Here is a 20,789-nt window from a genome sequence, read left to right as displayed (position 1 = left end):
TCTAATCCCCGGCTCTTTCGGCGCACAGCTCTGAGACAACTCCCCGCATAGCCGGCTTTGTGTTGGGTTGTGTTGGCAGGAGGTGGATTTTGTTGTCGGTGTGTCCTACCATTCACGTTTGCCATCAATCGAAGCCGTCTCTCACGGCTTCGCTGTGCTTAGATCGCGGTCGAAAGACGGGCACCAAATCGCATCTTGGGAAGTTCATTATGCACTCAAATGGAAAGGGAGATTACGAAGGGACGATTATCCTACTGCGGTTGTGTGGTGGTGGATATGGGCCCAGTATTGATCTGGTTTGATTGAGTAGCTTTCGATGTTTGTATGCGCCCGGAAGACCTGTTAGGTAGTTGCAAAGTGGGGCTTTTGATGGAGCTTTAACCATCTGGAAATAAGATTGTAAACCTTTACAATGGGTTCTTTAACTGGTGAGAGATGTGTGAAGATGGACAACTGAGCTATTGTGAAAGGAATAGGTCAAAAGCGAAATAATTGTTAGAATTGTGATTTAATCTTTACTTGGATTCAAGATATCCAAGTTAAAAAATTAAACAATTGAATAAAACTGTTTAGTGAACTTCAATTCATCTTGACTCGATCGTAAACATACATCACTTAGGTCTCACTCACTGTACCACTGAAGTCTATAGGAGTTCCGAGTCTATCAAGTTGAAGTCTATCGAGTCCCTCGGTTAGTGTGGTCCACACGGAACGAAATGATTTAAGGGATTATGCTTCTAATTCTCCCCTCTCGTTTCTCTCTCTCTCTCATCATCTCCACCTACCCCAATCCATCCTGGGACAACACGTTTGTTTACTCCTCCCGTTGAGCCGCGTGACGTGGGATCTGCGGCAGAGCTCCAGATAGTGACAGAAATTTCCATTTGAATGACATTCGAAAGCATGGCTAAGCCAAGAAGCTGGGGCATCATGCGCATGAAGCGCGCACTCACTCGGCTTCACAGAAATTAATAACCGGTTGATCAAACAACGACGTCACACACCGGAGATCAAAGCAACAGCTCGGACCCAAGTGGGTTTACCTTGTCGAGCAAATAAACCCGATGGATATCGATCAAAACAAGATGTTCGCGCTCGTGGCGGGAGGTTGATTTTGTTACCCGGTTTTTGTTGCCGTCGTTTTTGTTCGGGTTTGTTTAGTTAGCAAATCGTTACCACCAGGATCCGGTTGTTCCGGGTGTGTTGTTGGGTTTTGTCAGATGTAGCCGGGAGATTTCTGCATTAAATTAATGTGTGTGAACCAGTGCGCGCTCGAGATTTATCTCCGACCTAGAGGGTGTTCCTAATATTGTATGCAATACTTCCATTTTCCCAAAATCAGCGGGACATTAAGGATCTCGAAATGTTGTGGGAGCGAACGCCTCGCTTTGGAGTAGAACTTACTTGCGTCCGTTGATTATTGCACCTTTGTTGGGGTGCATACGGCCTCCCTGTGCCCGGTCGGCACTATTCATCAACATTTCATCCAACCGGGAGCGCGATCCGCTGATTGCACTACCGGGGTCCACATGGGCGAATGTTTGCCGCCTCGGCGGCATGTTCGACCGTGGTAATGCTGACAAATCTTTAACTAAGAACGTTATTTACAGACCTCCCCTGTTGTGTGTGTGTGTGTGTGTGGTAGGTGAAGGAAGCAGAAAGGAACTGTCGGCTACCGCGCGCTGCTGGCATAGAGTTTCAGTGTGCTCCAGTGGGGGCGCTAACTGGTGTGTGTACGTGGAATGCGGCGGATATCACTGGAGACGTCGCGAAGCTCTTGCCGTGTGGGTGGGCGAGCAGATGTGGCGCTGGGCGGGTGGCATTGAGACATGTGGTAAATATCCTTATTTATTGCGGTCAGTGTCATCTGGACGATTTGTGTGCAGTTCGGCGGTCTCACGGGAGCAGCGGCATCTCAACTCGCTCCAAAACGACCGTGGGACCGTAAACCTTGGTGGTAGGCAATTTTCCTTTGCCGTAATTTTGTGTTCGTTGTGTGGGGAGAGAAATGTCCTTAATACTTTGCCGGTGATTTTATTTCGCGGTGTTTTGAGGTTGGAACAGATTTATCTCGCAAGCTGGAGATTAACGGCTGGCTGTTGTTACGAGTATTGACAATTATAGTTTACGAGTAGAGAAACATTACTGTAGGTTAAGCATGGAACTTATGCGGTGGATGATGGAGCTGTAGTTTTTTTTTCTTAATGATACATTCTAATCGCAGTACATATGCGCTAATTTGCAAAATTAAAAAAAAAATTGACGTCAGGCACTACAATTCCTTCGTGCTTATGGCCTGCTGCAATAATCATCGATATCGTTCAAGGTCTAGCACCGTCTTCTACCAGTCCATTGTCCCGGCTGGTCTGGTCGACGCATCAACGCCATCACTCCATCTAAATTTGAGTCTACTAAGCCTCCTCTTGGGGCAGTCCGGTGGCCTAGGTGATAACGGCGCCGGTTTTTACACGGCAGGTCCGGGGTTCAAATTCTATCAAGATCTCACCTTCCCCGTACGCAAGGCTGACTATCCAGCTACGGGCAGTGGCGGATCAACCTAGGAGCGGCAGGAGCGGCCGCTTGGGGCCTCGTCAGTCAGGGTGGCCTCATCGGTGAGGGAAATCCTGTTGTTTCTCTCTTATATCACAATTAGAGGCTCCCCAACTGCCATACCCCTCGGGGCCTCCAAATATCTTGACCCACCACTGGCTACGGGTAAGTCTCAGAAAGCCAGGAAGGAAGAAGAAGAAGAAGAAGAAAAATGCTCCTCTGTCTATATGGATGGGCCTATAAGGACATGACGGGCTAAGTCGTCCAGTGACATTCTCATGACATGCCCAATCCACTGGATCTAGGCGAATCTAATTTGCTGCACGATGGGGATATCTATCATCTATCAGCTCGTAGGATTAGTCATTTTTGGCTATGGCTTTTCCATAGTCCATACACAAAGACGGGTCCAAAAATATTATCTTACCTGTCTTGGACAGAGTAATCATGAATCAGAAGCCTTCATGAGTACTGGCACTTTAAATGTTCTGTACAGTCTCAGATTCAGGGTTTTTTATAGCTATCATAATATTTAAAATTTCCTTATTTAAATGTTTGTTTAAAAATGGGCAGATAAATGTTTCTGATCTTTGATGTGATGGTCCGGGCGACCCACGATCCTTTTTTTATATTATGTCCTCGTCTCTTGGTCCTGGAAATCTGACAGTGTTATATGACAGTATAATGTAGCGAATTCTACCGAAAGGCAAGGAAAAGCCTGTACCTTTAGCATTATCGGTACGTATCTTAAGGCCTAGGTTCAGTGTATACGTCCATATGGCGAAGAAGATCCTGGAAAAGATTGACATTCCAGTGCGACAACAGATCGAGTCGGACCTGCCCATGTCTCCTCAGCAGAGAACCATTCTTTTTGTCACAGGACCTCTAAAGGTGCTCTTAATAGACTCCGTGATTTCATAAGCAGCGGCCAATACATTGTTTTGTAAAACCCCTGACTTATAAGAACTTTTTCTTACATTTGGTAGCATCGTAAACGAAAATCTAAAATCTCTGAAAAAAGGGAAGGATTCGTTTTGAAGCCATCCATGTCTGACGTCAACATAAACTGTGTCTGGGAAGTGATGGTCATATGTTGGTATAATTGGTGAATGATTTTACCAATTTAGCTGCCTGTAGAGTTTTCCCCATTTTTTAATGAAGTTTTATTAATATCTATCTGCCAGGTTAATTGCCTAACCGTTCTTGTGCAAACAAAAATCATCCTTTAAGGTCCTCTCTGTCGGCTCACGCAGGGGCTAGATGATTGCTGACCGTTAGGCACCAGCAGCATGAATAATTAATTTTCCTTTAGTAGTGCAAACATTTATTTTATTACATGACTTGATTTTTGCATCAAGAAATTTTACTCAACCCGTATAAGGCTCACGTTGTCCCGGCTACATTGTATCTGCAACTGCAAGAAGCTATTATTGTTATTCTGTTATTCCAGAGTGCTCCTTGCTGCAAATTGCAACAGGAGAAACTACTGGGCAGCGAGAGGTCTGTTAGTTTCCCAAACATATTCACTAACAGCGGGCGCCGGTTGGAAAAGAAAATAAACAAAATTATTGAGCCGTACTACGCGCCCCCAACCCACACACATCGTGCACATAGCTGCAACACGTTGAAGATGCAACGTGTGTGTGTGTGTGATTGTATATTTTAATCGCGGCTTTTGTTGATCCAAACACTTACATAGCGAACGCAATCTTGCTGCTCGCGGCGACTATCAATTGCGCGTAGCACCGCTGCAACGCGAGATCCCTGAGAATGGGCGACCCTTACCCACCAGGACCACACTTGCCACATTAGTGTATGTGTGTGCCACGCCTACACGACGCCCTTTCCGGCCGCAAGGCTTCCAGAAGTCCAGCAGTCAGCGACATTCAGGTGTCCCGCTTCGGGTATGTGTTGTTTGTTGTCTGTGGCCCACGCAGATGCTGTTTGCCCGATGCCCAGTGCACACTGTAGCACCGTTGTCAGCATCGTCAGCATAGGTTGGGAAGGGGACGCGAGAATATGCCTGTTGCATAAAATTGCATATTGCGCCAACGGGGTACCTCTCTCCCTCGATTTTGCGCCGGCTTTGGAGTTCCTGGTGAGATGGTGCAACAATGGGCACTTACCGGTGAATGGTGCAGAAGCACTTGGTTGGAAGTTTGGTGTAACGACTGGCGGCAAAAAAAAGGGAAGAAACCGGAAAGGATGAACTGCAAACCATGAACATGAATTCCCACAAAACGCACGAGCCCTCCGGGGGCGAAATCCCTTACCGAAGAGGTCGGTGTGTGTGTGTGTGCATCGATCGCAACACGATAGGTCGATGAGACAAAGTGCACCGTTTTGTGTCGGTGGATCCGATGCACCGGCAGCACTAGATCGGATGCAATCATTACGAAGTCATAAATAGTAAATTTGAATAAATAAATAAATAAATTATTCTTCACCGCTCGCTTTCCCGCTGCCCGCTGGAAGCAATCTCCGCTTACATGTACTTCGGATGCTACTTGTCCGCATTGGAAGAGGTCTGTCTGGATATTGGAGGCGGGGAACGGGCAAAGTGGAAAAGCCTGTAGTTGCTGGGAGAGTTTGTAAAGAGAGTCGGGTTGAGAGATGAACAGTGCAGTTCATGCTTTATACTTCACAGCTGAGGTCCATGCAGTTGTCAGATGGTCGCTTCAAGTTGTATGGAGACCGTGGTATCAGTAATTATTTTTTGAATATCTTCTTCAAGATTTTGTCTTCTGTTATCATAAAAAAGGATGCTGTAAAAATGCTGATCAGTTCTTCAAATGCGATCACATTCTCGTCAAACGTTAGTTATTAAAAAGCCCTCAAAACAGTACAGGACTTGCTCTGTACCGCTCTCATCTGCATACGGACGGACACTGTTTGCGCTGGAGATGCGCACTGGAGATTCCCGAGTGGTTTTGCTCTGTTTGTCCGCCGGGGTTACCTTCCAGCAACAGCAAGGTGGCAGTGGCAGAAAAGAAGCAGCATAACTGCAAGTAAGTAATAGGCCATCCAAAACCCATTCAAAACAGAAGGAACAGCAGGAATGGTCGCAGTAAATAAAGTGCAAGTCAAAAGGGGCGAGAGAAGCAACGGAGAATGGTTAAAACAAAGCCGCAGCCTTTGGGCACTCGGAGGCGGTAGCAGGACAGGATCGGTGAGGGATGGTCTATTGCACTGCTGCAAGCCGTCTCCAAAGGAGCACGTCTCTCGGTCTGCCTCTCTCTGTGTGCAAATGTTTGTAGTTAGGCCACTTTCGTATAGAGCAGCTTCGCAGGAAAAGGGCAAACGCAAAGCGTCCGCTGAAGTTGCAACGGCAGTAATAATAATAAAACTCCACCGAATGAAATATGATCACGATGCGGCGGAGGGACGTGGCCGTGTATGTACGCTATCATTATTATTTTTATCTGTTCCGATGCGGTGCCGATTCTTGCACAATGCGGAACGGGTTGCTCTGCCTAGATCGGCTGGAACCGAAGCCGTCTATTTAGTATTGATATTTGTTTATTCAACAATCTAACAATGATCATCTCCCGGTGGGAAGGTAGGCCACAAATCCACAACGATTGTGTAGATCGATCGAGTAACGTTTGTACGCGCTAGCGAATGTTACCTGTCGCACCGGGGGAAAGCATCGAAGCAGAAAAAAATCGCTGGAAAAGATTTATTTTTACTTGTAGAGGTTCTTCAGGTCTTCAGGAAAACTTGCACCGCATCGTTTTGAATGTTCCGAGAGATATAGAGAGCAGATCACAAAGACTGTGGAATTGGGGCCATGGGGAGGAATATCGGCGAGTCTTAAGAGCCTTCTTCAACAGACGATCTCATATACTTCAAACAAGACAAAGTTGACGGCCTGGAACCGGGGACTCCGCGCCTTTCGAGACGATCACGAGTGATGCAAAAAGAGTATTCCCAGTGAAACCGAAAGTTCCCGGCTCTCTGTTCAAGGACCACCGTCTGTCTGCAGCATCCTTTCTATGGTGTGCCGGAAGCGCGTCCAAAGTCGCGCTGCGTTTCAGACTTCGACGGGACCCCTTGAACTGGCGGCTCGGTGCGTTTGCTTGCCCCTAAACAACATGCATCGTTTAATTCCGTTTACACGTCTGCTTGATGTTCCGCATGTTTGCGAGAGTGCTGTCCCTGACGACGACGTGGAACTCGAGGGACAGTGTTCGCACCTTTTCGCCGGATGTCATCACAGTTTGGCAATAATTGCTTTTAAATGAACAGTAATTGACACCGAGAACTCGGCGTCTGTGTGTGCGCCATTGAGCGGGCGCCTTTCACGACTTCGAGTGCAAAGTGTGCCATATCGGGGGTGGAGTGTGTGTCCGTGTCTGCAGCGATCACCTGGTGCATCGTGGAGGACGCGAATCGTGTGGGGCTGCGGTTTTTATGTATTAATCAGCAGCATGGAGCTTGCGGCGTCATGTCTGCGCGTAGGAGAAGGTTGGTATTTCTTGGAACCTCCGGGAGGAGGTTCTTCAAGAGTTCCTGAGCGATCTTGTAAGGAATACATTAAAAACTCACATACACACACCTCACTTTTCCTCGATATATCGTAGTGACAGAACTTTGATGTTGCGCAGTACGTTGCGAGTTGACTTCGTTAGTACCCATTCGGACTGGACAAGCACGCCGAATAGCTTGACACCAGGAAACACATCGTCGGCACCGTCGGGTTCGAGTGTCGTTTCGGATCCTTCCCGCATCGGGCGCTCGAGTCCCTGATGGCGTTTGTGAAGGCCACCGAAAGTAAAGGAACGAGGCGGCTGAAAGGCACTTGTCCTCAGTAACTGCGCGCGATCGTTTAGCCAGCCGCCACACTTTAAAGGCTACACAGGTTTAAGATTCACAGCTCGTTCTGGCGTGGGTTGCCCACGGGTCCTGCCGGGTCTGCCGAAAGTCGCCGCCAACAAATCTGTGTGCAATTGCACGTCAACACGTGACGTGGCCGGGGCTGTGTGGCGCATGAACTGCGGCATGAGTTCGCATGAGTTGGAGGGATCCGTCCACCGCCGGGGACTCCCCAGGGATGGTTGGTTTTTAATGCAAATAATTCCCCCCATCCCCCCCCCCCACAGCGTTTCCTTGGTGCGGGAGGGGGGATTTCGGTTTTAATGGGCATTAGGACGACGGCGTCGACGACGGCACTAGGAAAAATGTACCGCTAACGAGTGTGCGAAGTGTGGCAGTTGATAGCAAAAATGCATCACATAGTCATCGTCTACTCGATCGTCGGTTACGGTTGATCTTGCGGGGCAATACGCTTCAAACGATACGGACAAGGCACGTTTTGCGTCCTAGCGTGATTCGGAAGATTCGCGTGCACCGTTCGGTGTTCGGGAGGTGTTCACCGAAAGTGCATGGGATCTTTGAACCCACGCGCATGAGCCAAGAGCGAGCCGGAGCTTGGGTCCCCTGCCAAACGCTTTTCCCCATTTACACTATCAGATGGTCAGTGGAAGCTCCGCGCTGAAGCTTCGTTCACTTCACAGACAACCGACCTGCGTCAATGCCAGTGTGTGGAGCACGTTTTGTTGTTTCGCCCTTGAAAAGCCTTCAAAGCGTTGACAAGCGGCTGTAAGTTTTGGAATGCGCAAATGTTTGCACGACAAAAAGGGACACAAGCGGGCCACATTCCGGAGAAGGGTGCCTCGAAAAGGCGCATTGTTGGGCGCGAGTAGCTGTTGATTAACGTCTTAATGCATTTGTTTATTAGCGTGGTGCTGTACCAGCCATTGCCGAGAACGGAACGGAACAATTTCTAGAAGTTCATCAGGCTTGCAATTCGTCTCATAGGAATGTGCTGTTTTTGCTCACGCTGCTGGACGATCGTAATGAGGTTGGGGAGGTAATATCTTCACGCTCCAAGTTCGCCACGGGACAGGCGATTAGTGTTGTTTCAGTGTCAGTTAGTACCTCGCGCAGTGTAATAACTGATAAGCTAGTTTGCCTCTAGGTAACCAGCGAAGTGCGATGTGCACTGCATTGTCCTGTCCATTTTATCAACTATTTACCCAGTGGCTTTCTTTGTCTCTGTAACGCCTAATCAGGGCTGCACAACTATCGTTGAGACGCCCTGACGTTGCACGCTTAGCCTTGGAATGGCTCGATCATGTGTCCCTGTTTGGCGAGCAGTGCAATGTGGTGAGATAAGCGGCGATCTTATCGGCCCCCATGCCCCATCCATTGCTGGCCCACTAATATTCGATTTAGGAAAATGGGTTTTCACTCCCCGAGTCGGGTCGCTTTTTTCTGCGACTCACGATCGTGTCTTTGAATGCTATCATCGCGGACAAAGATTCCTGCTGTTACGTTTCATGTTCATCACATGATCATGTGAATGATATCCGACTGACTGAGTTGCGCATTAAAGCCCGCTTAATAGAGAATGGGTGAAATTGATCTTGTACTGTGTTCGAATGCCCACTGGTGCTTAGAGCTTGTTCTACACAGCCGGGCAGTAATCGATCAACAATCCTCATACCATTCGTCCGAGCGTATAGGATTCGGATCGTATCCGATGTACATGATTTATTGCACTCGATCGATATCGTGGGTTCGTGGTGCTGGCCGATCTCCATGGCGTTCCTTTCCATTTCGATCGCGCTCAATCACACTCCAAACACACCTAGCGTGTCCGAAAATGCTTTCGACCGGTTAGAATATTTTAATGACACGGCAAATCACAACACACCGGGGGAATGCCGGTGCCTGATAGTTAGTGTTAGTGCGGCAGCCCGAAGCATCGTGGTTCTTCGATGACTTCAATACCCTCGCACATTTGGTTATTAATCATCCGAAGGAGAAATGGCCAAAACATGCGTTCAATCAATTCGCTCGCTCGAATGTTGATTTTTTTTTCTTCGTTTACTTTAAGATATTTCCACTCCCGCCTCGGGTTCGGTTGGGTGTGTGTTTGTTGTTTTTCCATTATGAAGTTGATGATGATGATGATGTTGATGCGGCGAGGATCATAACTCGACCGAACGTTAATTTTCTCCCATAAGCACGTGCCACGTGGAATCGTGACAAGCGCACCTCAGTGGAGGGTTCGGCGAAAGGGGTTGAAAGATCTACCAAATATTTGTGCAATTTGTCTCGACTGGTTTGGGCTGAGCTGTCGGGTGACTCAGATGCAGGCGACCAGGTTGCATTCTAACAGGCCCTAGCGCCGGCGGGGTGTAACGAGCAATAAATTGTTGAACCTGACGCAGGGGCGTGATATTTGGGACGAGAATTTCGTTGCAATCCTTAAATTCCATTCCGCGAATCGGGTGCAAAATAGTTGGAAGTAGGTTGAAGCTGTATTCGTCGTGTCTGGAACAACTTCACAGCCCAACGGTTGTGCCTCGCATTTCCCATCCTCCGCGGGACCCAGGGTCTACGGGATACTTTGTCCGACGCGGTGAACCACTGCGACCGTTTGATTGATGAATGAGCGTCGCAATTGAATTAACGGCCGGCTGGATGAACGACCGGGCCGCTGGAAGTTAAACCCGGCGGGGAGCTAATAAGCTGCCGGGAGTCGCCGCTACGGCAAGGTGGTGACTTTATGGCTCCGTACCGCAACCGGCACCGAACCAAACGCGCGGTCACCAGCGGACTGCAGCCAGTTTGCAAGCGGTGTGCCAGCGACCTAAAACGGGGTGTAAGTTATGTTCAAATCTGACAGCACCGATGAACACGCGAATGATTTATGAGGACAACCTGCTAGTAGGCAAGCGCAGCTCGTGCTCGAAACACAACACAGCCCAGCCTTTTAGTGGATTCTGGCGCTCTGCTTCGCGCCGCGAAGCATTTGCTTTCCCTGCCCGTGCTTCCTTATTTGCATGCTCACCCAAACAAGATCGCGCAGCGAATGGTGGAGTGCACCGGGGCTGTTGTGCCCTCTGCATCCGCTTTTTTTTGTTCCTCCAAACCCACGGCGTTGGAACCGCAACAACTCTTTTGCGGTAAGATGCCACGGTTGTGTCCATCTGTCCCACCGGTTGATCAAGTGTTTATCGCGTCGGGACCGGGGGTACTCCGGGAGCGGTGAAAAAACCATTTCGGTCATTAAGACATCGTTTCGTCCCATTTGACGATCAGCTCAGCTCGGCCTTTTTTATGACACCCGTTCAAATGGAACGGCAGCAAATGGGTTGAGTGGCGATGAAAATGATAATTGCTCACGCAAGCGCGCACTCCGAAAACGCGCCGTCAGTTGGGGCGTTGGGCGGCCATACGGGATCTCCGGATGTGAGCTGTCCGTTGGCTAGTTGGCAAATGAGTATGCCGCGACTCTCTCGTCCGTCTTCAATCCTTGTCCGACCGCATGATGAAATGAAGTTGCCATACTGATCGGCTCCATATTGTGAGCCGTGGTTTAAGTCTCCTTTGCTTGGACGCTCACGTCAGGATTCACGGCTGCCCAACCGACCGGCAGGGTCAACGGTTGCTTGGAGCTGCAATATGCTGTGTGAGAGAGATGCCGTGTCAGACCAGTGTCGCTAACACGCAGCATTCTTTGGAAGGTTAATTTAGACCATGTTTTCTGCATTGCTGCGTGTGTCCCCAGGGGGGAGGGTGTGCTATTTGACAACGGTCCCCGAGTTGATGGCGGGAGATATTGGAATAATTTTGAGTGCTAAATAAAACACACGGATTCGGATATTTTTAGAAGCGACTGCGTGTCTAAATCACATCCCCCACACGAGACACTTTTTAATTGACGCGGTCGAATTTGCTCAGGTGGTGTGTGGATGAATTGCATACGTTGACAAGTTGTACACCGCGCCGATTCGGCTCGTGCGAATTAGCAGTGAAGTCTCTAAGATAAAGAGAGCAATTCATTGAGCCACTCGGCAAGACTTTGACTTCAAGAATGCTTTTGCAGTTCGGAAATGGCCTCGCGTCTGTTGGTGTCGGGCGCCTCCGAAATGTGTTGTTTTGTCGTCATCGCCCCAACTCGCGGTCGCGCAATCACCTCCCAACTTGGGAACCTGTAATGTTGGCGAGTTGACATATTTCTATGCTAATTTGGAGCAAACGGCAACACTACTACGCCACGCTTGGGCAGCAACCGATACGCGCTCGAGTTTCCTGAAGTGGACCTGACAGGTCAGATAATCGGTGGGCCGAGCGACGACGTAACGGCTGATGACTATTTTGGGCCAGGCATCCGGTTGTCTGTATTCGGTCGGTTGGAGACACCGAAAACCAAACCACCGCAAACATTCGCTACAAAACAGAGCGGGAGCGGGACGCTCCCGTTGTGTACGCGCCGGAATGTCTCCTTCGGTGCAATTGTAGGACACCGAGCGGGACATTCATCTTCAAGGCCTGCTGAGCCCCCGCCTGCTGATGATGTCAATGCAGACGGTTTCGTTGTTGTTTCTTGCCAAATGCACGCGGGAAAACAACGTACAGCATAGATCATGATCGTACACCACCACGAGCAGAGAGAGAGAGAGAGTTACTCTCGAAAGGGGACTTATTTTGTGCATTTTTAACAAATTACACCTACCAGCGGGGTTTTTGGGAAACCAGGAGACCAGCAGTAAATGAAATGCAGGCGAAGCGTTTTCTTCTGTTCTCTCTCCGAAAATGGCCACTACAAGAGTCATAATTAACTGCCGCACACTGCCGGCCAGCGGTGGAATGCGTCGGTCGTGACATTTGCACCGTACCCGAATCCCCATGACTAACGCAAGCGACGAATGCATGTCCGACGCGAATGCAACACTGATTCGTGCTGTAGTCGGTAGGTGCTTTTGGTGGTTAATTTAATGAATTATGGAATGCTACCGTGCTTGCAAAATAGCAGGATGCTTTAGCCACCCGGTGAAGATATTGGTGTTGAGCATACCTTCGCTTCGTCGAAAAAATTATGGTATTTATAGACGTTTTTTAGGAGAGAAAAACAACGAATAACACGTGATACCAGGTGATGAAAGATCAAAGCCTTGCTACTGAACACCAGTGGCATTCGTTAGAGCAAAAAAACAGAATGGCATAAAAAATCACCGTTCCAATAAAACACACAACAAAGCATATCCGGATGAAGTGGTGCGACAGGGCAAAACCAAACACAAAAATCCTTCTCGCCAGCGCGGTGAACCAGGCTCGTGTGTGATCGGTCCTGAAGCATGCTAAAAATACGCGAATAATTTCGTTCGCGTCGCGCAAAACATAACAAACATACGCAAACTGTGCGTGTGAGTGTCTGTGTATATGTGTGTGGTGTGTATCTCTATCGGTGTGGCGTTTTATAGCCTTTTTTTCCAAATTTGAAGAACAACCCAAAATACAAGCGAAACATTTTTGCAACATCGGCAGACACTCACATTCCAAGATGTCCGGTCCGGTCGAATTGGTTTGGTTTTCCTTTTAGTGCCGTTTTCGATGTGGCGTGTCAAAAGCAATTTTCTCTAATCTTCTTTCCTTGCCAATTAGAGTGAAAAGGGGGGAGGGGGGGGGGGAGGGCAGCGGCTCCGACAATCCGGCGGCCCAGGATCTCGCCTCGCTGCCTGAGCCTGAGGATACGCTGCGACATTAAGCGAAGATGCTCGCTCACTCTATGGAGCATATCGCCGTTGGAGGATACTGGCAATGCCCCGACCCCGGAGGTACAACCGATCGTAAACCGCAAACAGCACCGGGACCACATTTCCCGCAGGCCCAAAATGGAGTACCAATCCGATTAAACAGTCTGCGCCCTTCGACCGCTTGGCCGGGGTTTATTGTTGGCGGCTGTTGTGCCTAATCCTCCGGTGATCTAAGGTGCATCCTCTGCCCCGGTCGTGAGGTGCATCGCGAATGATGGCGTGCGTTTCGGTTCGGTTGCTTCTCTTGATTGACCGGGTGGTGGTCGCCCAAGGTGGATGCTCGTAATGAACTGGCTTGTTTTGGGAGAAGCTGGTGGCTGGTACCGGCAAAGATTCGCGAGACCAATGCAATTCGCCACGGAGACTTTGGTGGTTGGAAGTCGGTTTTGCTGGAGAGCGCACCTCCCCCAATCAGAAACCCCGTTTCCGAATATGGAGGCAGTGGTGCAGGAGCACAGCAGGTTTTGAGGTAAAATTTTGCGATCACTGGATCACTGCTATCAGGCTCTCTAGGGGAAGTGAGCTGGTGCTATTCCAGTGAAATGTTGCGCCATTAGTGTGGTACCGGTGAATGGTCTGCCCTGTCTGCTTCAATGATCGTTCTAATCAGTCATGCGGAAGAAAGGCTGAGACATGAGTTAACGGGGCTCGCAGTAGTAGGTGCGGGGCCTTGTCTAAAGGGTAACGTGATTTTAATTTGAAGCTAGAGATGTACTTATATGCCAGGGAGAAGAAGAATTGGAGGGGAGACAGTTTTACGGATGATGAAAGAATTACTGGGTTTAAGTTGTGTAGTTATCAACAAGATATTTGAAGAAGACTCTTAAACTAGAATTTTAAATTATAAACTTATTTTATTGGAGACGTAATTCTGAAATGTACCTCCGGTGTCTGAAAGCTCTCACAGGTATGCAAATGAGTCTGGATGGTGCGTTGACCCAGGCCAACGCTTGTGGTTGTGAGCAATAAATTGCATTAACATTAGCAGCCACCCTTCGGACCAGTCTGCCTCTCACACATGTCGTAGTAGCATCGTGATCACTAGGTGCCGGTCGGGATTGATTTAATGCTGACCGTTTGCTGCCTGAGCTGAGTGTATTTCTTTGCTCTGGAACACGATACTGCTACTATTCATGGCGCTCATTACTATGTATTTGCCATGATGATGTTACCAAGAAGAGGTATGATCCTGTGTTTGGGAGATCCATTTTGCAGTTCTGTAGCGAACGTTTGAGTAGGTTTCGCTGAAGGTTATCTAATGTGACGCTTAATTAGCATCTACGTAAGAGATATCGTTAGCTAACAACACCCACCCAAAACAGATGCTAGTGCAGAGAAATCATGTGCCTCAAGAAATTTAGCTCCCTTTCAGAAGTGCCCACAAAAAAAGGAAGTCCAAGGACTTGGGCGTAATGGTATACCCTTGCTGTACGACTTCAAAATGGTAAAATGCAAAACCGAACCGTCGGGTAATATTCATTTCGTTATGAATTTACGATCCCAGGCCGGTTGCAGACCTTTTCGCTAACGGTAACAACGATAGTGTTTAATCATCGAACGTTCTCCGGAGCGGACACGTTTTACTGTCGAAGCCTCCGGTTTCGGCCGTTCCAGCAGCACGGGCGTAGTTGAAATAAATCAGCAAAAGTACTAAAATGTTTTAATTAGTGCAAAATAGCTTTCAGCTACAAACCGCTCAATCTGCATCTGCCATAAGGGAGGAGAAGAAAAAGGAAAAACAAGAGTATGTAAGCACCGTCAACAAGTTGCGCCTGAACCGTTCGTTCGCATCGGTCGAAGAGTTGTTCTTGGTCTTGCGGGTTGTGGCGAAAGCGAATAAGGTGACGGCGGTCCAAATGACACTTGTACAGGGCCTGCGTACGCAGAGCATCCTCCAGACACCGTCTGCAGTGGTGTGTAGCCTGTTGGTGAGCCCGTCGATTTACCGAGGCACACTGACAGCATGCTTCAAAGCCCATCGATGGCCTAAAGTTACAGTTACAGACTTCCTCGGTACGTTCGGCGGCGAGAAAATGCGGGCACAGTGAAGCGGATGTGTTCGTACGCATTGGACTGTCCCTTTGGTTGACTCTGTGATGTGTTTGCAGTATGAAGATGTAATTTCCGTCCAAACGTAACTGTGTCTTTGGAATTGCCATTGGCATTAAGTTATATTGGTGAAGCTTTTTGATTTTGGGGACATAATTTGAAGGACTTACTTTATGTATCTTGTAGCGGGTTATTATCCTAGCAATTCTAACCAACTTTGAACTTTGTAGGATTACGGTTAGGACTTGATATTGATGCTAGTTTGCGAAAGTCTTCTATCAAACCTAACTGACTGCAGTGTGCACTTATGCAAAAGATTCTCTTGTAATGCACTGCGACATGTTTGCATCCCGATGCAACGAAGCGTCGTTTGACAACTGTTGATGCGTATGGTGTTTGTTGCCTTTCCTTTTCCGACAAGCAAGTGTTTTTCCCCCCGGTTTGATGCGAAATGTTATGTAAAAGTAAAGTGATGTGATACGAGTGCCGTGTACAGGTCTCTTCGTGCCCATCCGCAACCGTCCTGAGCGCCTTGGGAATACGACTAGTCTCGGGTACCGTTTCATTTTCGCGATGGGACATACTTCTAGGGGCAAAAGCGTTCGCTGTTTTGAGGTTAGAATTAAGGATTCAATCTGATTTTAATGTGGAATAGTTGTAGTTTTCTGTTAATAATAATATCAACAAAAGAATTTAAAGTTAAGATTGATTTTTTTCATACAAAATTTTTGTAAGACTTGTACTTAAGATCCAAATAAGTTGATTGGACCATTAACGTCAATATGCCTCCCAACATACGACTTTTTAAAAGCCATATTTACTACACGTAACACCGTACTTATCATCCTTTAAAGTGATGTTTTATAACTGCTTGGAGCCATCCGTACACGAACCATATTTGTTCGGACTGAAAATGAATTTAATAGCGACACAAATGCATTACGAATCGGACAGAAACAACACGTTTCATTTCGTATGAAACAGAACCTCCCCAAAAACTGCACTTGCCTGCCCTAGATGGGGCGAACGCAAGAAAGGAGTGTGAGTGCTAACCGGTAAAGAGATGTAATTTTAATTTGAATTAACCTTTTTAGCTCGTTTTGGCTGCAGGTACGTGGTTGGGATATTTATTACCGGCATGCGATGCAACGACCCTGACAAAAGGTATTATTTTCAGGTAGTTTTGTTTTATCTCCCCCGTGCTTGGAGCGCCCTCTGCTGTGGTGGTAGTGGTAGAATCAGTGCATCAGTAATGGATGCACTTCGATGTAACAATATCTTCTCCACAACACATCAACCTGTGGTTTTTTTGTGTGGGATGGAACGGATTGCAGTTTGAGGTCATAGATTTGAGAGATGTCTGAACGAAGTGCGTGGTAATGGTGGAGGGATATTGAGAATCCTTGACACTAAAAGACGTTAGTCATCTTCAGAATCATTAACTAATTTTTAAGAGACTTCCTTTAGTAAGGATGTTAGCTTATAACTAACTCTGAAGGACTGTAACTTCACTTACTCTTCCGATAAAAAGAATGTTGAATTTTTGTCAACAAATAGCCATGAGCTGCGAAAGTATCTGCCTCCGTCGTAGATTACGTTGTCGGCTTATTGGTGCATCTCGGAGATGTTGCGTTTTACGTTGGACACGAGCCTCAAGATACCAAGCAACAGGAACATCGCCTTTAGGGGCGCATGTTTTTCATTAACTGTGTGCACCATTGTGAATCAATCATAGCACCGTATCTTATCTGAGTCGTCAAGGACTCGGGGTCTCGGGAGGTAAAACTAAGCCGCACACACTATCTGCTAATCTGTTCCTCCTCCGCTTCTGTGCCATCATCCGGTAGGTGGGGGCCACTTAATGTGTAAAATTTCACACCCAATCCAATCAAATCATGATGGTTTACATGCTTCCCAGCCTTGGACCTTCTTTCCTTTTTATGATCTGCAATATAGAAATAAATGCAGGCAAGCAGAATCCGAACACGTTGGCAGCCGGAGGGAATCCACGTTCTGTCTCGTCATGTCTGGTGCGATGATTTACAACTGCATCCGTGCATCAAGTGGGATCGGAAGGTTCTACCCACTGTTCACCAGCAGCTGTGGATCGCTGGGTGGATGGATTGATTTCAGCTCTTCAGTAGTACGGCCCCGGGTACGAGATGCGAGCGAAGGAAAGATAAAAATGTCTAGAATCGCACACGCAAAATACACCGAAACCGCAACTACACGACAGCCCTGAGTGCCTTGAATTAACTGGTTGAAGGAGGGCCACTGGTTAGGATTGACACATTCAATTAGAATCAAGTTGAGGGGATTAAGTTTGATGTAGATTTTACCACGGCTGACAGCAGCCTCTGGAGGTGATTTTATTAGCCGGGGCGGTTGATAAGATCGAGCTACGTCAGGACCAGCCGGGTATTGGGGTGATGTGGTAGATGTCCCATGACTGAGACGCTACAAGGAATTCTTTCTAGTGTTGAGAAATTCTATCTCTGTGTTGCTATAAAAATTGCTATAAGTATTCTACTGTAAATACTAAGTCGCTATAGAAGTTTAGTTTTTATAGCAAATTTATAGCACCAGCAGTGGTATTATAGAACACATCATTTGAAACTGACAAGTAATTTATGGCTCAGTCGAATTTTGTTGATTGGTTCATCAAAAACTTTCTCATAGCACATAGCAAGCAAGCACATAGCATAGCAAGGGCTGGTGCAAAAATCTCAGGCATGATCTTTTAACATCCGTATCGAGGGCACGATCGCGCATGTCTTCTATGGATCCTCTTACCATCATTGTCCAGTCGAGTTGAGCGTTCGATGGTTCGAAAATTGAAATGTACTGCCTTGTTTTATTCCCCTTTCCATTAAGACTCGTTCCATTGGGGTCTGTGCATCGCCTGTGTGTCCACCATCGCCATTTCACCGAAACCATTCGATTCGTTTACCCAATGCATCAGCATTTGCGAATTGACTTCTCCTTCACGATTGCACTCTGGTTAGTGGATGTGCTGAAGAAAAAAAAATCAGAAAAACCAAAACAAAATAAAGAAATGGACAAACCCCGCGTGCGCCCCGTGTGAGCTGCAGGTCGGGCGCGCTGAGTGACTGGCATCCGTGCTGGCTGTGCCAGTGCTGCTTATCTGTCCATAAAATTAATAGCTCTATTAAGATAAAATAAATGGAAAATAATTGCGGAAGAAAGTGAAAAATAAATTTTACTACAAATTGAGAAAACATACTGTTTCGGGCCGTTGGTGCGCTTCTCGCTCTTTCGCTCCCGTTGGGCGCAGAAAGAAAAGCAAACCCCGTTTGAAAATGAGGAACCGGGAGCCGGGATAGAACAGGAAAACGGCACTGAAACTGAGTGCACTGACATCATCACTCGATAAGTTTACCCGTGCTGATGTATGCCGAACAGGCTTAAGAAGCTGGTTTCTCGTACGTTCTTCACCGCACTGCCAGTGCCCGCGATGCACTGCCCCGTCGTTCGTTCGCTTGAGACCCACGATACACGGCAGCCTAACTGCCTGCGAGTGCACCTTCACGGAGCACGCGGATCACCGCTCGGCGATGAAGTTCGAATTTCGCGGTGGAAAGTGTGGCAGGGCAGGCAGGGGAGGCATTGGGGGTTGATATTTATTTCCTCAGATTTCTAACACTTCGCGATGTGGCTGCACGGTGCACACGGGAAAACATCGTCAACGCATCGGCACGCTGACGAAACACGGCCTAGGATGGTGTGCGTCAACGGGCATGTGGTTGAGATTAGTGGGTAAGATGAGCGTAAATATCGTGTGGCGGCTTGTGGTTGAATAAGTTTTCAAAAGATTTATTGAACAAAGAACATTTTTAAGCTGCTTTAAGGGCAGATTTGAAGTAAGTCGTTTAGAAGTAATAATAGTCAGGAGAGGAAGCGATCATATAGGTGGACGATAGCCTGCGATTTGTTCCTCTACAAGAATTTATGTTCGAAACAGCGACTTTGACAAATTCCTACTACAGATACGTTGTCGAATCCAAGCTTACTTTATTCGTATATCTAAGAGGCCTATACATGGCTACAGTAATATCGCCACTATTTCCTTAGCGATTCATCGACAGTTGGCTAGATTCTCCACATTTTGTTAAAGTCTATGGGCCATGACTTTTAGCTGCTACTCCGTCTTGGCTTCACAATCATTGCATAAGGTCCTCCAAAAGATTTTAGCGTAAACATTCTGTTACTAAGGACTTCCTAAGCCAACATTGTGTTAAGGATTTGGCAGTTCTCTTTTGGTACGAGGCTTTATTCCAAGGAGTAACTTGATTACGTCGTAGCAAAATGATGCCGACTGCCATGACTGATCTTTAATATGAAGCACAAGTTTCGTACAGTTCCTTTGGGTACGAGGATGCTGAGCTGGTCCCTTAAGCAGTTGGTGGTGCAGTTCGCCAAATATATTGTGGTGGCCTCTGTGGCAGATTAAGCTCCTAACAAAGGAAGTTGGGAGCAAGAGCTCTATATTCAGTCTTCGGACTGGAAGAAAGGATCTTTGAGAATTTGGGAACCCATGCATGCTTGAAGTTAAACCCACAGCTAGGTCGCCTATCCTACTCGGGATCTCCTGGGACTGGAGTACAGAATATTATGTTTTGAGCGCCTTTCCAGGAATCACTAGTCTTGAGTTTATGGCTGAATGTTTGATGCTTAGGCTGTTTCTCCTTGATAAGCGTATTGCACATGCACGCTTGTCCTTCATGACTGGGATCCTGAATACAGGTTCCTCAATACTGTCCAGCCTTGCTCTCGAAGATCAATCTGTAGGAGCCCTTAGGAATGCTCTGTACGAGGACAATTTTATCAATTGTCGAACTTTGTATGCCTTTTGGCCGATCATTATATATGTGTCCCCGATTCTATGCCGTTTGTGATATCCTTGAGCCTGAGATCCCTTTGGCTGAATTTGTCCAGAGTGCTTCCATCTTTGTTCGTAAGCCTTTTTCCTGTTGCAATCTTGCTTTTTGGAAAATAAATTATAGAATTATTGTTTTATGCTATAAAAATCTATGCTACAAGTATCGAGTGTCGTACATTGTTTGTGAGTGCCTAGATTATGTAGGTTTTTGTTTTTCACTGAATGATAAAACGAAACGTCAAATATAACAAGTCGTTAGATTATGCCTCACTATTTCCAACTTTTTTGCTCAGGGATAAAACTGATAGTAGGAGCAAATCTTTAATTGAAGTTTCTTACCTGTTCGCCTTAAGAATATCTGTTTTAAGTGTCTTAAAATATTTTGTCTCTATAGAAAAGACTAGAAACAATAATGTGATTTGCTAGGACATAGGGAAATTAAAAAAAAAATCGTTAATGCATCCGTAAATTAAAAAAATATCTATGATAATGATAAGTTTCCTAACGTCTGTGTGTGTGTCCTATGCACACGTGCACACTTGACGGACACTTGCATAACATGTTGCCCCGGGCTTGACCCCATTCGCTGTGTCAGGTTGATCTGATTGTTTATATATTGTGCCCGGGACGTACCGCACAGAATGTACACAGTCGTCGAAAAGCGCTGAACCGTGTCCCAC

General features: G+C 47.1%; 1 protein-coding gene across 1 annotated transcript in view; it reads left to right on the top strand.

Moving 5' to 3' along the window:
* The window catches only part of LOC118504868, a 78,713-nt gene that overhangs the window by 6,056 nt on the left and 51,868 nt on the right, over positions 1-20,789 (top strand). The window lies entirely within an intron of this gene.

The sequence above is a fragment of the Anopheles stephensi genome, chromosome 2, assembly GCF_013141755.1.
Source record: "Anopheles stephensi strain Indian chromosome 2, UCI_ANSTEP_V1.0, whole genome shotgun sequence".
Taxonomy (NCBI): Eukaryota; Metazoa; Arthropoda; class Insecta; order Diptera; family Culicidae; genus Anopheles; species Anopheles stephensi.
The sequence above is the reverse complement of the archived record's forward strand: the minus strand, read 5'-3'. Positions and strand labels throughout refer to the sequence as shown.